This window comes from Sphaerodactylus townsendi, linkage group LG01, assembly GCF_021028975.2.
Source record: "Sphaerodactylus townsendi isolate TG3544 linkage group LG01, MPM_Stown_v2.3, whole genome shotgun sequence".
Taxonomy (NCBI): Eukaryota; Metazoa; Chordata; class Lepidosauria; order Squamata; family Sphaerodactylidae; genus Sphaerodactylus; species Sphaerodactylus townsendi.
Window position 1 is genome coordinate 81,877,529 of NC_059425.1, and position 18,661 is coordinate 81,896,189.

At 40.9% G+C, this 18,661-nt stretch overlaps 1 protein-coding gene across 1 annotated transcript in view; it reads right to left on the bottom strand.

Moving 5' to 3' along the window:
* Window positions 1-4,242: 4,242 nt before the first annotated feature.
* The window catches only part of PIGM (phosphatidylinositol glycan anchor biosynthesis class M), a 28,524-nt gene continuing 14,105 nt past the window's right edge, over window positions 4,243-18,661 (bottom strand). Inside the window, exon 3 of the transcript XR_007243564.1 lies at window positions 4,243-4,400. The gene's annotated coding sequence lies outside the window, so the exon portion shown is untranslated. The remainder of the gene's footprint in view (window positions 4,401-18,661) is intronic.

Genomic DNA, 18,661 nt, shown 5'->3' on the forward strand with positions numbered 1-18,661 from the left:
AGGCAGAAAAAGAATAACAGCAGCGAGCCTGTCTCTTCTCTTGGGAGAGGTGTCACCATGGTGATGTTTTGACCAGAAGTATTGAAATGAGTAATATTCTTAAGTCACCAAGAGGAAACTAGGCTTTGGTATACCCACAGCCACTGCATATGAATTGGGATTGAAAATCAGTTAGCCCAAGAAGTTACTCTCCCCCTGCCACCCCCCCCCCGCCCCAAATGTTGAATTAAAAATCCAGAACAAAATGGAAAATACGTTTGGGCACATCAAGAATTCCTGTACCTGGTTCAGAAACATTCTTTTCAGATACTGCTTCAGCGCAGCGCAAAAAAAAAAAAGAGGTTTCGCTTCCCAAGAAGTTTTTATTTCACACAGGCTATTAAAACTTCTGCAGGTCTAGGATGTCAGTTGTGCTTTCAATTGGATTTCATAATTGAGCAGGGATCTCCCAAAGCCAAACCCAGCATTGCAGTCACAACCCTGTTCTGGCTTTCCCAAGTGCAGATGGGTTGGTTTTCAGGGAAGAATAAACTGAAATAATATAGAGACCCTGATAAGGGAAGACGATGTACCCCAACTTCTGAAACACTATTATAAATAGTAGGGCTTTAACATGTAGTTGATTCATTGGCAAGATCCCATTAAAATCAGTTAAGAGGATGCTCCCAAATAACTGTAGAAAAGGGTTTTTAAAAATTTAATGCTAGTCTGTAACCAACCTAGTAAACAGAAGTTGCATTCCCTTTTTATATGACATGCACTATTATTATTTTATTCATACACAAATTTAATTGCTTAGTTGATTTATTTATTTCATTTATACCACGCCCTACACCGAGGTCTCAGTGTGGCTTACACAATGGGGTTAAAAGCCACGTTAAAACAACTTATGTGATTAACTCACTAAGATCTCGTCAATGATGTAAGATGATCATTACAAAAAGGGGCTTAGGTGGTGTCTGTTTCATATGGTGACAAATGTTGTTGCCTATTACCATGCTCTGGACAGGACCCATCAGTCTTCCTGCTGAGAATACACAGAAATCTATTTACACGTTAACTTTTTTTGAAGAACATGAATTCTATATCTGCTCTACAGGCAGATAAATACTGAATTTAGTTCACATTTAATTGAAGAAGAAGAAGAAGAAGAAGAAGAAGAAGAAGAGTTTGGGCTTATATCCCCCCTTTCTCTCCTTGTAGGAGACTCAAAGGGGCTTACAATCTCCTTGCCCTTCCCCCCTCACAACAAACACCCTGTGAGGTGGGTGGGGCTGAGAGAGCTCCAAAAAGCTGTGACTAGCTTAAGGTCACCCAGCTGGCGTGTGTGGGAGTGCACAAGCTAATCTGAATTCCCCAGATAAGCCTCCACAGCTCAGGCGGCAGAACATGGAATAAAAAACCTGGTTCCTCCCAATTAGAATGCACCTGCTCTTAACCACTATGCCACTGCTGCTCCTTTTAATTTAGAGCCTCAGGGCTGAGAAGAGAGGGATACATACCGTTATGTTTCAGCTGATCTGTTATGTTCTGTATTTAATTTGCTGAACAAATTAATGCTTAAGACTTCCTAATGTATTACATTTCTAAATCTCTGAAAGCTTACTTTCTGCTCTGTCAGGTCTACGAAGAAGCAAAAGAAAGTGGGCTTACCTATTCTTCTTTGCCAGAGTCATGAACACAGCATCATATGGATCACTGCCTGCTATTCTTATGAAAACTTCATTGGCAGCTACTGTGCTTCCAGGCTCATTATAAAGTGCTGGTTTTAAATTTTAAACCATTTAAAGGTCTTGGCTGGATTGCTTACAGGACTCTGCACTGGTTTCTGCTCCACAAGGCTGGTTATTCTGATTTAGTTCTTTTTAAAAAAATTAATTGTCTAGATGTGTTTTTAGATTGGACTTCTAGTTGCTTTGTAGATTTTTTTAGAATATGAAGATGGAATAGAAGTATTTAAAATACATAAATAGAATGAGTGATCTCTTATGAAGCTACACTACCAGCCTTTCAGTAAAATATGCTAGTGTAGTTATTTTGGCTCTGGGTGCCAGAATTTTTTAAAGATGTGACAGCAAAAGTAAACCTTGTTTTAAAAGGCAATTAGGAATAAAACACTCTCTGTTAGAGGTTCAGAAGGAGGAGTTCTGAGGAGATGAACTATTGAAAGAACATCTAACCCAGTTCTTTCAGGGTGCAGTGGTGTGGTTAAGAGCAGGTGTACTCTAATTGGAGGAACTGGGAAATTCAGATTAGCCTGTATACTCCAACACATGCCAGCTGGGTTACCTTGGGCAAGTCACAGTACTTCGGAGCTCTCTCAGCCCCACCTACCTCACAGGGTGAATCCCTGCTCTGGGCTTGCCTCCTTCCAAAAGTGAAACCATATGAAGAAGAATGACTAATGCCTCCATTGCAATATACTACAGTTGCCATAACACATCCTCAACTCCTCTGAATCCTGAGAAATGGACATCTTGGGCTAGAGGGAAATGCATTATTATCAGCTGCCTGCTTCTTCATATGGGCACAGAGGACAAGCTTTGTGACTGACTAATGGGATGGTGATTACCTCACAATAGCAACCCTAAATTTAGTCTTTGAATGAGTTTTTAGAACACTGATAATGATAATTAAACTATAAATAAGGTGCCAAATTAAATACAGAACATAACAAATGATCTGAAACATAATGGCATGTATCCCTCTCTTCTCCGCCCTGAGGCTCTAAATTTGTTCCTGGGGACCAGTGGACCCTCGTGAGAAGGGGAAACAAAAGGGTCTGCAGTGTGATTGAGGAAGCGGGAGAAAATACCCTTCCTTCCACAAATGGAAATGCCATTATTATGTGTAAACTATGTGGTCAGTAAAAGAAAAAAGAGCAGCAAAGGACACAGAAACTACCAACTGGACACGTTCTCAGGCAAATACAGGTAATAGCCTAGCCATCTCTAGCCATTTCTAGCCATTGGTTGTGGTGTCTTAAAAGCCTGGAGTTGAAAGCTCTTGGTTTCATGTATTTAAATGGAAATACTCACAGTTTCAGTGACATCATGGAGTAATAACAGGAATATTCTAATAGTTTCAAAAGTAAGGGGCTGAGAGACAGAAAGGCGTTGAATTATGGATGAGAAGCAGCTCAGATGAGAAGATAAGCATTATCTTCCATGGTGGTTCACTTTTAGGCTATGGGCAGTTGCTGTGGAACCCACCCCCTCCCTCCATTTTTAACATATTGCCATCTGTCCTCTTTCTCTGTTTAAATAGTCATCCAGACAACTAATTTGAATCCCAGTCTTGCCATGGAAACTTGCTGAGTGACCTTGGGCCAGTCACACTCTTAACTTACCTCACAGGATCGTTGAGAGGATGAACTGAGGAGAGGAGAATGATGTGAGCTGCTTTGGGTCTCTGTTGGGGAAAAAGGAGGATACACAGGAGTAAAATAAAGCTATGTTTAAAAGCCACTTTACATTGAGTATAACATGAAAAACAGATGAAAGGGAAAGATACACTACAGGGAACCATCAGGCAGGTTTGGGTCCCTGCATTTGTGAAAGACTATCAACAGTTCTCTAAACAAGACAGATTCATTGTTAAACACCTACCCATAACTAAATTAAATATTAATTTTATTTAAAACATTTCTATACTGCCTTCCTCCCAATCAGGGTCCACAAGGTGGTAAGCATAAAAAAACATGAAAATGTTTAACAAAAATACAGGTAAAATTATACAGTAATTCTGAATCACATAAACAACACTAGAAAGAGGGCTGGTACCGGTACTGGGGGTATGCCGGATGAAAAACAAAAAATCTTCATCTGCTGACGAAAGACTGATAGAGGGAGACAGATTAATCTCCCTGGGGAGGGAGTTCCTAAGTTTACCTGCCTTATCTGAGAAGGCCCTTTCCTGGTTGCCTCCTGAGCAGCTTCAGATGGACAAGCCAACACAAGCAGGGCAACCAAAGATGACCGGAGTGTTCAGGTTGGTTCATATAGGAGGAGGCCAACTGATGGCAGTATTGATTTATTAATAATATTAACTATTGCTTAAATTACAGCTAAACTAGAAACAACATTGGGGAGACATCTGGAAACATCAATGCGTTTTGCTGCATGAGTTTATAACACACTGACTTTGGCATTCTAGTTTTTGGAAAATAGAGCGGGCAAATGTGCATACAGGCGTGTATTATAAGGGGAGTGGAACTACAATTCCATATGTACTCACCATTGCCTTTGCTTACAGTTTTGGAGGAAAGTTTATACATTAGTGATAACTGCAAGCAAGCCAATGAATTTTAACGGGCCTCAATGTTCATTGAAGCTGTTTTGGTCAAAGTGCAGGATCTCCCTCTAGTGGCAAACGGATCTCCTTACAGAAAATTATAGCATCTGGAAAAGGAACAGACCAAATAAAGAGATCATTTTCATTGCTTGTTTAACCCTATGGATTTTTTTTATAGAGACTGATCCATTCCACTGACTGATTAAGGCATTAGAATGATTTGAAACTTTGTATACTGTAACAAAAGAAAGAAACAGGAGTCACGTGGCACTGTAAAGGCATGACAAGAGTTTATTTTTGAGGCAGAAGAGACCAACAGGGTCATTCCACTATAACAGCGAAGAAGCTCTACTTACACAAACATGCAAAATGACACTTCTGTTTGACCATCTTACTGGAGGCAATCCTGAGGTATCTAGATCTCAGTTTTACAAGATGATTTGTGAAAGGGCATAGGCTAGATTGCCTGTCAAAACCTGGAAGTCATGCTTGGATCAGCAGCTAGATGATACCAAGAGTCAAAATTCAGAACTGAAATGACAGCAGGGAGTCACAAAGTCTCTACAATATACCAGTCTCAAGTAAGGAGATCACCTATGCATAATCAGGAAGGGTTGCCAGACTGACAAAATAAAGGCCAGGAGAATTTACTAGCTAGGGAGGTAACAGTCTTATTGTAGAAATCGGCTGAGGTGACTAATAACCTTGAGGTGACTAATAACATGCCACATACCAATCACGAAAGGGGTGTGTACTGACTCCACTGGAAAACAGTAGCCTTTTCTGCACAACCAAAATAAACTTTTTGAGGGCAAATGTTTCCTTCAAGAAGTTCCACAACGTATTTAGTAAAAAACGTTTTATTTCCAGCCCGAAAATGCTCTAAATACACCCTTGACTTTTGCAGTTTTTTTCTGAAAATGTTTTAAAAACTTTTTCACTTGCTGTGCAAACTCTTTAAGATGCTTTAAGATGCTTTAATGTGCCCTTATATAAAGCAGTGGTGCGACCACACTTGGAGTACTGTGTTCAGTTCTGGTTGCCACATCTCAAAAAGGATATCGAAGATATAGAATAAGTGCAGAGAAGGGCAACTAGGAAGATTGAGGGATTGGAGCACCTTTCTTATGAGGAGAGGCTGCGGTGTTTGGGACTCTTGAGTTTGGCGAGGAGACAAGTTAAAAGCATGAGGCAACTGTACACTATTCTTTTCAAGTTTAGTATTTCGAATATTTTGTTTACCAGTGCGATCTATAACTTGGAGGCTAAGCAAGCACCAATTCTATAAAGTGGACAGAACAGATGCACATCACAAGTTTTACAGATTAAGTAGTCATACTTAATTCACAGGGAAAACACTGAACTAGAATTAGTTTGAGGCACAGGCTGAGCCCATCTTGCTGAATCTTTCTTTCTGTTACTGGTCCACCCCAGCTCCAGTGATGCCTGCCAGCACCAATGTCAAGGCTGCCTCACCTCCCTGTCTAGGGTTAGGCACCCTCCCCTGTCATGCAAGCTCCCCCAAACTTCCCCAAATTGCTGTCATCACTTTTCTTGAGCACTGAATTTCTTGGAGCCTGGCGATGCCATAGTGGCTACTTCCTTTTGGGAGTTGTCTTGTTCACCCCCAATTTCCCCACCCCATCCATTTTCATTGCATGGCTGAGGGAAGTATCCATGATTGTAGCAGTGCAAGACTTCCACTTTCCCCGGGCTGGCTGCTGCTTCCCTCAGTGGTTCTGCTGCTGCTGCTGCTGCTGCTGCTGCTGCCACAGCCCATGTTGAATGGCTGCTGCCAGGAGCTTGCTGAGTAGCATGCTGTTGTCATGGTGATCTTTTCTAAGAAGGGTGTGCCCCCCCTTTCCCCCTCCCATCTCACAAGTCGGTTTGGCTGACAGTCACACCAAGGCCAGAAAGGGCTTCAAAGTTTTTGCTCTTGCTACTGATGGAGCTTTCATCTGACATAAGGAGCCTTCCACTGGTGGGACAAACCTCTTCCACTGGAATGACGGTCCTTGTGTCAGCACATTTTGGGAGGGGGGCAGGGGGGGGGGGTCCAATCCACTATGTCTAGTGTTCTCTGATTCTGGTAGGGATTTCAGAAAAGGGTTGAGCATGGATTGTATAGTGCTGACAGATTGTTGGCAAGTTCTCTCATTCTTGAGATGCTCACTGGAAATGTATGAATGTGGCACATCTCACAGTTAATTTGTAAACTACCTTGTGGCACAAGGGACATATTCTCTGGCATTGCATATGCAAAGCATTCAAGCAGCTTGAAAGGATAACTGTGTATTTCTTCAGATTCCAGTCTCCCTTCATAATAAATAAAGGCAGGTTGGCTCAAACATGGCAAGAAAAAAAAATCTTTTGTAGCAGCTGTACTTTGATTCATGAAAGGTTTCAAAAGTTCCTGAGGGAACTGAACATTTTATAATTACAATTTATCCTAGTAATGAAAAGCAATGCATTTGCTCAGAAACACAGGCTGTGTGTTGATGGACACATTTGACATAATTGAGCCCGAGAGAAATGTATGTCAATATGCAATTCCTTTTTATTTCCTCTGAGAAAAAAAGAAATTCTATCTGAGGACATCTCACAGCCATTGTCATTATTTGAAACCCCCCCCCGCCCCCATTTTCACTTCAAGGATTCTAAAGGACCCTCAGATTCAAATATGACCTTTCAAATACACAAACTACGAAAGACAAACACATCCAGATGTGTGTGTGTGTGTGTGTGTGTGTGAGAGAGAGAGAGAGAGGCCATAGGCATGCAGAGAATTTGTTATTTAAAATCTGGTAATTATTGAAATATTAATATATTATAAATAATGAAACATTAATATATTATACATAGTCATAATATATTAATATATTATGACTATGCAAAGATTATAATATATCTTTGCATAGTCATTTTAATGTATTTCTTACATACAAATACTGGTTGTTCCAACCCTCAGGGAGTCTTACAGAATGACAGTGCAATGCAGGGGGAGGGGATAGCTGGGCCATGGACGGGGATAGCACATCCATGTTGCAGCTACACAGCCTCCTAAGAGGTGTGCTGCATCACAGCCATTAATCCAAAAGTGATGCTCACCTTATTTCCATGAAAGTGCAGTATGCAGCATAATGGGTTGCATCACCATTTCTTCTGGCAGATGATTGTGCCAGCAAATCAGAACTTCTCAGGCCAAAAGAGCTCAGGAAACCAACTCATGCTGACCCCATCCTGGGCAGTGGTGTACTGGCAGGAAATGGTGCCCAGGGCACCACTGAAATTGTGCATCCCTGCAAAGCAGGGGGGCAGGTGGGAGAGCAGGAACAAGGCCAGGCGAGTGGGAGACAGGTGGCAGGGCCAGAGGGAGAGCAGCAGCAAAACCAGGTGAGCTGGAGACAAGTAGCAGGATGGGCAGGAGAGCCTCAGTTCCCCTATGCCAGGGGTAGGGAACCTGCGGCTCTCCAGATGTTCAGAAATTGGCCATGCTGGTAGGGGCTGATGGGAATTGTAGTTTCTGAACATCTGGAGAGCCGCAGGTTCCCTACCCCTGCCCTATGCGTTCTGGCCCTGGGCCCATTTCCTCTTCCTAGCTTGTGGGAGAGGGAAGCAGCCAAATGCAGCCCTCACATGACCTAGGCACATGGCACCTATGTTGTGAGACCCCCATGCCTCCTCAAGATATGCTTCTGACTCCAGAAATGCCTCCTTTGGCACCACCTGGGCAATGCCTCCTTTGGCATCAGCACCAGCAGCTGCAGTAGAGCAGAACCCCCACCATGGCTATGCTGGCAAACCTGTATGGTGCTCCTGCACTGCTCCCTGGCACCAGCATATGTGCCCTGGTGCTGGCATAAATGTCCCTTATGCCAGAGCAAGTGGCATTTATGCTGTGCTGGGAACATGCTACTTCTCAGCCCTTTCAACATCTCCCCATGGACTGTATTATAAAGCACAATCCTTTTTTTAAAAAGTCTTAATAAAATAAATAGCTACAACAACACACTGTTTTAGACTTTTCCCCCAAAATAATCTGTTTCATAATTTTAGAATGTTTTAATGTTCACATAGACTGCCACTTTGTATGTGTGCGTATAATGTGTATAATGCAAATATACCACTGCATTTGGCCATATGAGAGTTAACATACATTTTTCAGAAGAAGTCATATTGTGATACTTAGAGATGTTCAGTGTAATGAGGACTTTGTTAATTCATATTTTATGTACCTATAGTATTACAACTCGTGTGTGTGTGTGTATTTGTTTTAAATGGGGACTTTCAGCAGTCTTTATCCACTTCCATGAACTAGAGCCTGCTTCCCACATGTTGTGGGTTCATACTCACACCTTCACATGGTTCCCTATTTTTTTTAATTGAATAATGTCTGACCATGATTAATCCCATGTTTCTTTCCTTGATATGAGAATATGAGAATGCTTAGCTGGATATCTAAAACACCAGATAACCGGAAAACACTAAAAAACAGCTGTTATTTGGTATAGCGATACAAGAACAGTTTGATCAGGAAGTTAAGCTGAGAGATATAACTGGTCCTTAGTCTTTTGGAACAGGAGTTTTTGAGATGATTGTGAAAGGATACTGAAATGATTGGTGATTTTACTTATTCTTTATTGATTTACTGTCTCTGATCCTCCTAATCAGGCTATGGCAAAGATACCTGAGCAAGGGCCTTCTCATATAGGTCATCTACTGTGAACTGAAGTCCTGCAATGAGTGCCCTGAACCCTGACTGCTGCTCCCACCCCAAAAATGTAAAGCCAGTGAGTACAAGCAAGACATTTATCATGGCAACCTCTCTCAGGGATCTAAAACCCAGGACAACCTGTTAGGCTCAATTGTTATGGCCTCCAGAAGTGCTTTTCTTCCAGATAGCTTTTGGGAACACTTCTTGTTATATTTGTAAGTGCTTGTTTTTATTTTCATCTCCATTTGAGTATTGATGCTTTGACTACTGTTTCTTGATTACTGACCTTTGACTCTCAAAAGCTTATATCCTGAAAAACTTGTTGGTCATTAAGGTGCTACTGAGTGCAAATCTAGCTGGGTTTTTTTCTTTTGAAATTCGCTGGTATTTTTAACTTTTTTAAATAAAAAATTGTCTCAAAAACCCATGTCAGCAAAAAAAAAGGCGATTTATAAATGAAATATCAATAAATGACTATTTATGGACAGCCCCGATTATATTTCGCCTCTGAGATACAAGCAGAACTGGTATGGATCTGAGTCTTTGATTTTCAAAGATGGAGACAAGACAAGCAAGCCAGGCAGAAACATACATGAGAACATAAGGCCCAGTTTCTAGTCCAGCATCCTGACCCACCAGATGACCCTGTAAGGCCAACAGGCAGAAGACCAAAGCCTGTATGGAGACCAAAGCCTTATTTTATTTGATTACTTCATTAATACCTCAACTTGCTCCTTAATGGGAACCCAAAACAGCTTACGTTATTCTCCTCTGTTCCATTTTAGTCTCACAACAACCCTGTGAGGTAGGTTAGGCTGAGGGTGAGTGAGTGAGTGACAAGCTCAAGGTCATACAGCAATTCTCCATGGCAGAGTGAGGATTTAACTCTGGGTCTCCCAGATCCTAGTCTGATTTCTGACCTGGTTCTAGGACCAGAGATTACTGGCCTCCAATGGCTCCTCAGGGTTTTCTCCAGATGTTCATGGACTACAAATCCCATCAGCCCTTACCAGCATGGTCAATTGGCCATGCTGGCAGGGGCTGATCGGAATTGTAGTCCATGAACATCTGGAGAGCCACAGGTTGCAGACCCCTGCTCTAACCACTAAGACAAACTGGCTTGTATGGTGCTCCACTCACAAACTCTTGAATATTTAGTAGAGTTCTTTCATTATTTACAAAGAAGCAAAAGTGTGATGAATAATAACAAATCATGCACTTAGTTTGCCAGGGATTCTACAATTATCAGAATAGCAATTCAACTCAAAGAAGCTTGAATGAAAAATATTTCTCAAAGAAGCTTGAATGAAAAATATTTCTGCAAATATACCAGGATCCCCTGAAAATTCTTTCTAAGGATGGATAAATTGCCTGTTTGCATAAATCACACACCTGTGCTGGGTGCTTAGCAGAGCCTTTAAATCTGTCTTCCTGCATTTTACCTGATTGTTTGGGCATCAGGAAAAGTGATCTGTTATGAAAAATAGCTTTTGGCACAGTAGTACAAATGAGGTTTTAATTCCTTGGAAGCCAGGAATCTCCAGAATAAGCTGTGTAGCAATTGGCAGCTGGATGTTAATGTACACAACATGCTGCAGTCTGGTCACAAGGAAAAATCAATGTTTGGTGGGAATTATTGCATAGCATTACCTGAATGTAAGCTCTAGCAACATTGAGGAAATGCTAAGTTGTTCAATAAACCTGTTTCTATAACCAGGTCAATAAAAATCTTTAGTACTCAACTGGGGCTTATTATGTAGAACCTTAGAAGAATATTTAAGTGGGCATCTATTCAAGAGCAATATTGCCTTCTTATTCATTTATTTTATTTACAAAATTTGTATGATACGTTTCTGCCACATCCAACTTACAGTAAAAACTGAACATTTTAAAACTTATGCAACAATTAATATGAAACAGTTAAAACCAAAACTAAAATACATATTAGAGACACATCAAACAGTAATTAAAATTAAGGTCTGAAAGGAGGAATCATTAAGGAATCATTAATACCAGATAAAACTAGAAAGTCTTTGCCCACTGGTGGAAGACAGAGACAGAAGTGACAGACAAATATCCCTGGGGAGAGACTTCCTAGGTTTTCCAACCTCCAGATGGTGCCTAGAGTTCACCAGGTATTAAAATTGATCACCAGACAAAAGAGCTCAGTTTCCCTGGAGGAAAGGGCAGATTCAGGGGATGCACTCTGTGGAATTAAAGCACTGCTGAGATCCTATTCCACCCTCTCCATGTTAACAGCCAGACTTGAGGTGAGATGGGGGGGCTGTTTTTAGGAAAAGTGTCTCTACATGTTCCCCACCTTAAAGGTACCTTAGCAGTGCAGGCCAAAGATGGAAGCCATCTCCTGTATCTGGCTAGTGGTGCCAATAGGGGAAAAGTTCTGCCTGGGCAAGTCTCCTGCCACCATTGAAATGCATAACCCTAGCTACACATTTGAAGCTATCAGGAGAAACAATAAGCCAAGCCTGAGAAAAGCAGTCCCTGCCTTGGGACTACAACACATCTTTGGTTCAACAAAGGATATTCTAGCTAATGCAATCAGGGTCTATTCTTCAATGTACAAATCCTATCTTCCTTTTCCTGACTAGTTCAGAGTTTCTTAAGTCTACCTGTGAACAGCCAAAAGCATGAGATAGAGCTGAGTGCTATCTATATATTTGTCACAATACTTCCCACATCTCAAGATGACCTTACCCAGCTGTTTCATACAGATGTCAAAAAGTATGGGGGACAACATGCAGCCTTGAAGGTTAGAGACCAAGGAGTAGAGCAAAATCACTTTTTGAAACCTGCCTTCTAGGTTAGCACACAGCAAAATGGTACCTCCCAGTCCCAGCCCAGAAAGATGGTCCAAGAAGTTCTCTCTCGTCACTATCAACAACTCTATGTGAGTTTCATACAATTCCTAGACAGGCATGATGTTACTTCTGTGTTCTAGTGGGACTGACATCATCACATCTTCGGGCAGTAACCATTGTGTATGTGTTAAGTGCTGTTAAGTAATTTCCAACATACAGTGATCCTAAGAATTAATTACTTTCAAAACATTCTATCATTAACACTCTTTTTTAATTAGGGGGAGGGGACTGGAAACCCAATCCCAAGGCCAGTTTTACCATTTTGCTAACCACTGGTGAGACTTGTTTTCTTTCTTTGCAAAATCACGATCCAACCTCCTTCTCACCATTGCTTTATTTTTATTCTTTTACAAACCAGCAGGAGCTTACATTTTTTCCCCATTGTACTAAACATTAAGCTGTTATATGGTATGAATGTAGAGTGGCCAACACCATAAAGTTCTTTTATAAACAGTATTTTCAATGCAGGTCTTTTGGCTGAGGCTAATAGTCTAGGTTGAAATCTATTGTTGGCTTTGGTTGTGCAAATATGCTTTTAGTTCATCTCAAATGACACTTGAATTCCAAACAGTTTAGACTCTAGATGAGACATGATGTACCACCCAGAGGATTAGGCAAAATGTCAGCAACTAACAAATAATTTAAGGGATAAAATGACATGTAATTATTTTTCCCCTGCCTGCGAAGTGGCCTTGAGGTTGGACTTGATAGACTGATGGCAAATGATGCATGTTTATTCTGTACTATAAAAGGCCCATTAAAAAGATGACCAGTAATTGTCAGTCAGAGCTACCTCACGAATATATTTGCCCCATTCATACTTTACACCAAGGGGGTAGCTGCAGCACAGACCTGTACAATTTGAGGTGACCCATCAATAGTATTGCCAACCTGCCCAATTCCACACATTACATTTCTAAAGGGACTTTTGTTGTTGTTCCGGTGTTGGCCACCTACCAACCAAGCCAAACAGCCTAGGGGACCTGATAATCTACTAGGGGCTCAATATACTTCTCAGTTTTGTTGACTGCTTAAGATAGTCAAAGGTCTGGAAGGCCAAAAGACTTGCAAAGAAGGCTAACATCATTGGGCTTAATGTTCATGGCACAGCTCATAGAGATCCACATTAGCAATTATCATCACCAAAAGAGTCATATTTATTTCCATCCTGGGCATGAGGCCTGCATCTCAGGGAGGCTCACAGTGCACCCATTCCTCCAGGTGGTTCTTTTGTGGTGGAAACCACCTGCAGACCACAAGCCCCACCAACCAAGGAACTTCCCCACTTTCATGAAACATGGAGCAACAGACACATCAGAAAACAATGGTCAGAAACCGCACAAGTGGCTCTCAAGTCACTGACTATCACTGACTTAATGAGTACAAGTCAACCAACTGCAGTGAGAAATGAAATACACCCTCCCCCCGCCCCCAGCTAACAGCATTACCAATATATCTGCTGCAATCTAAGGCCAGGCTGGTACAACTTGTGACTCACTAAACAAACATGATCACCAGCCAAATTCTGTGGTCCACCTTGTTTTTGACACTCCCTGTTGTTACAGTGCTATAAAAATGGCAGGTTGAGGGCATAGACTGGAGTTGTCTGTGACAACCAGAAGATTAGTGTGGGGAGAAAATAATTTGGGGGTGGCATGGGAAAATGATTTGTTTAGAGATCAACAAAATTCAAGAAGGTTGGTGAAGTCACTTCCAGGTTTTATCTGCAAGTGACATTGGCAACATCTCCCTCCCGCATTTTTTCGAACTGCTCATTTGTACATCACCAGGGATTGAGGATGCGTTGGCAGGGATTTGTCCACCAAAAGCAGGCAAATGGCACCCCAGCATAAGCAGATGTGATGCAGATGAGATCTCCATCCATCTGTCAGTGAAACAATGCATGGAGTTTGGAGCTTTGCAGTGAAGCGAGAGGGATTAAACTCTTCAACCCACATTCAGTTTTGCTATAATCAAAGCCAGGGTTCCCAGGCTGCTATTAGCATTTTAAAGAGGAAAAGGCATACTTTTAAAAGGACTGGTGGCCATTGACTATATCTAATATACTTGACAACAAGCCTGGAGGGGAAAAATGTCCTCTCCCTTTAATAGAGGTTTAATAGCATGTCATTTACCAGGAGATGTTGCTTACTTCTACACCATGAAAAGCTTCAATTGCCTAGATCTACATGTTGAGCCTCTAATAAAGGGACAAGCATTTCTCCACAGGTCTGTTGGTGTTTCTACTATATATTTTTACCCCAGCCTTCCTCTATGGAGCTCAAGGTGGCATTCAGGCTTTATCGCACTATATCTTCACAACAGTTCGGTGAGATAGGCCAGGCTGAGAGCATGAGTGGTCCAAGGTCACCAATGAATTTCATGGCAGAGCCAAGATTTAAATCTGGGGTCCCAGGTACCAGTCCAATAGCTCAACCTTTAGATCAGATTGACTCTGTATGCCTTCCTTTGTGATTCACAAGTTTTGCAGGGCTGGAGAAAACTACACAGTAAATACTCATGATTCACCACCATCACTTTCATTCTCACAGAAACCCACAGCTGTGGCACAAAATAACCTGGCTACCTACAGTGCAATTCTAAGAACACTTTTCTGGGAGTATATGCCTTTGGACAGACCTGCCCAGACCTGTTTAGGATTTCTCCCTTGGATTAGCAATATCTATTCTTGAGTTGGCTTAAATTCACTGAATTGGATTAGCATGACTATTTTTGAATTGGCTTAGCTTCTTTTCACGACCTCTTTTTTGGTAGACAAGCATTACTGTAATCGGTTCAATTAACTTTCTAATTGAGGAGTCAATGTAACAAGCAAGTTGAAAATAGTTGCGATTTCCCATGGTGCTAGAGTCAGCCAGAAGCCTGTTGCCAGCACCATTATGAAAATGCTAACATTAATTAAAATCTATTTTCAAATACATGTCACAGTTTTGCATATGACAGGACGTGCCTGTTACTCATATTCACTGTCACATTGTACTCAGGAAAATGGCAAACAACTTCAGTCTAGAAATCGGGGAAGTGAAAAAGAATGCCTAAACTGATGAATTAAATACTTCAGGCAATTTTAATGCACTCTGCTCTTCAGATGGAGAATAAGTGCTAAATGACAGGATGGGACAGGTAAAATTGAAAAAACAAGGACTCCTTTCTTGGGAGTAAGACCTGTTTTGATTTGCTGCCAAAGATAAGCATCACTATACCAATGACCCCCCCCCCCCCCCCCCCCCATCTTAATTAAGATTCATGGTAGAAAGGTGGGATACAAATGGTTGTAAATTGCAGTTCATTCTTTAAGAAATAGGTGCTTAGCTCAGATGCCCTATACGTTATACATTTACATATTTTCCCCACATTTATATTAAAAGAACCATTACTCATCACTAAATGAATTATGAATGTTCAGTTCATAATTTTAGTACTTACCATCTGCTCCAAAAATACGTAGCTATTGCCTTGTGTGAATTTATCCAAGTATGCAATGTTTGTACTAGAGTTCACTTATTTTTTTTAAAAAAAGGATGGATACCACATCAACATGATGTGGTTTAGGGATGTTTCAATCATCCCTTCAGATTTATGTTGGCCTAGGCAGTATTCAGATGGAGTCACCTGAATACTAATGTGTATGCTATGATTGGCTTCTCTGTGGTGGTTCAAAAGAGGCTGCTGCAATTATACAAATCAGAGTAGCAGCATGGAAATTCCACTCATGAAGGAACCAGTTTGTGGTACTTTTTAAGTATTGTCTGGACCAAGTCCAGGCAGCTAGAAGCCCCACACACACGTGTGTGTTAATAACTGTGAAGTGGGCCTTTGTTAATCAAGGTGAAATAAAACAATATCTCTGCAAGCCTACAGAATCTCAAGTACGAATATATGCTGTGTGGGTGTCTCTATGCGTACCTTCAAGTCACAACTGACTTATGGCAACCCCGCAATGACATTCAGGAGTGGTTTGCTATTGCCAGCATCTGTGTCATGACTCTGATGATCCTTGGAGGTTGACCATCCAAATATTAACCAGGGCTGCCCCTGTTTAATTTCTGAGATCTGATGGGGGACCATGGTGGCTGTCCATTGGCATGATTGCTCCTCCCCCATGATAAGTGCTGCAGGGAGGGCAAATCTATGGCATGGGAACACACCTCCTCACCAACCTGTTCCCCCCCCCCCTGTATTGGGGTGTGTAAGACTTCTGGAGATATTGCACTTGCCCCATTAGTGCAATGGCTTCTATTTTCAATTAATCTCAAGATTAAGAAAAGAAATTAAATCAGCAAGAAATTTATTAGGACAAATTTACAAATGGCTACTTCAGTTTGACACAGAAACAGAACAAGTGAAAACATTCTTGGACAAATGGATGCAAAATTGCATAGATAATGAAGAAGAAATATCTTTTCAACAATAGGAAACTCTATGAAAAGGTATAAAATTTACATCCTGACAAACATTAAAATAAAATTTGTATAAGATATTTTATCAGTGATATATTACTCCAAAAGATATTGAAAAGATGAATAAGTACTATAATGAGAAATGCTGGAAATATAAAGAAGTAAACGGTTCTATTGTATGTGGTGAACTTGTAGAAAAGTTTTTTTAAAAAAATGAGAAAACATTCATATAGAAATACAGAAGATTAAAAAAATTAAATTTGTTATGGAGGCCAAGACTACGTTAATAGGTTCATAACTTGCTCCCCAGTCGAAAAAATTTCAGAAGAACTTTTTTGATATTTGATAACAATGGCCAGAGTAGTATTAGTGACAAAATGGAACGCTGAAGAACATCCTAGACAAGAGGATTGGGATTACAAATCAATGGAATATGCAGCAATGGCAAAGCTAACCAATTTCATGAATAAGAGACTGATTAAAGAATTCCAAGAGAAACGGAAAATGTATTGCACATTTTATTTTCAAAAATAAGAATAATGGTAAAAAGGGAAATATATGGTTGAAATGCTGGATGTAAATTACAATATAGAAAATATTAAATTCATAATGGATTAAAGTGAGAAAATATGAGCGGTTTCTAGTGAGAATTTTGTTATAACATTATGACAGAAATGTAGCATGTTTTAGCAATTTAGTGTGGAATATCAGTTATCTTAAAAGCAGTTAAAATAATTTTGTATAATGTTATGTATGCAATTCTGCTCTCTCTTTTAGCCTGTAGAATGGCAACAGTTTTTTTCCTTAACTTCCTTTTAAAATTCATTTTTAAGTATGAGAAAATAAAAATTTTAATCAAAAATGCAAAGGAAAGCTTCATGTATAATAGTGAGGAATGTGCACAATATGAGATTAGGAAGTCTGATTTGGGATTAGACCTACATAAAATGGAATTGATATTTTCTGATCCAGGAAGGGTGTAATTCTACCAGTTGGGCAGCCCCATCCAAGCGGCTCCCAAAGAGGTTTCCTAGAGTTGTGAGGAGGCTTCAAAAGCCCCCGCCCCGCGCTGCTGCTGAGAAGCCCCCATTGGGTGGCAGGGGTGCTGGGATGCTGGTATTGCATTTGGTGCCATATCTCAGTGCCAGGGAGGGCTGCAGCGGTCACATGGTAGAGGTTTCACCCCTCAACCGGCGCAAGTGCCCCAAGGAGGGCAAATCCGGCGCCGGCGCAAGTGCCCCAAGGAGGGCATGGCTGCACGCCACTTTCACGAGTGGGTTCTCCCCCGCTTTTGGATGGGGCTGGCAGTCATGTATCTTCCAGTATCATTAGCCATCCTCATTACAAGCACTGCTTAGCAACACACATTATTTGTTCCATCACTGTATCTTTTTTTGGGCGGGGATAAATATAAGGCCTCAGAAGCAGTGTACAGGAAGAGTTTTGGAGAAATCATAACTTTTTCTAAAACCCTTAAATAGCCAGCCCTCCTTTCTATCCTTTAGAAGGTTTTACCCATGAGCTCTTGCAATATACATCCACTTGCTTGGAAATAAGTCTCACTGTATTCATTAATCTTCCAATCAAATGAGGTTATTCTCAGAGTCCCTGCTCTGTGTGCCCCTTCTAAAGTGGGGCAAGCAGGTACAAGGGTCAGGGACGTTTCTGCTGTGGCAGCTCAATTTTTAAATACCCTCCTCATAGCTATCTAGGTGATCCTAATTGTTTTATATTTTTGGCATCAGATAAATATACATGCTTTTGGCTAGGCTTTTTTTTTTAAAAAAAAAACCCTGAACCTTCCATTTTTCTGGGATTTTGTATTGAGGTTTTATACTAAGAAGGAATGTGAATCTTTTGTAATCTGAGGGATCAGAGCACATGTGGCTGTGGTGTAGAGCCTGGCAGCAGACAATGGATTGTTTAGTGTATTTATGACAGAGAGTGGAGTCATGTAGATATGTCTGGCGATCAGTAGGTATAAAAGCCATGCGGATTACTATGTTTGAACCATTGATCTAGCACCACAATATGCCAAAATGTTCATGGTTAACCTGGAACAATCTGGCAGCTGGATTCATCAGTGGATATTACTGTTAACAGTTAAACTGCCCTGGGAATCAATTAACAGTAAGAATGAAGGATAAATAAAGTAAAAAAAAATGTAGAGGGACTTTCTTTAGAGTAATCATCTTAAGGATCAGGCTGCAATGCATTTTTTTATAAAGCAGTGGTTCTCAACCTTCCTAATGCCGCACCCCTTTAATACAGTTCCTCATGATGTGGTGACCCCCAACCCTAACATTTATCCATTTTACAGATGGAGAACACTGATGCAGAGAGTCTTAGGTGAC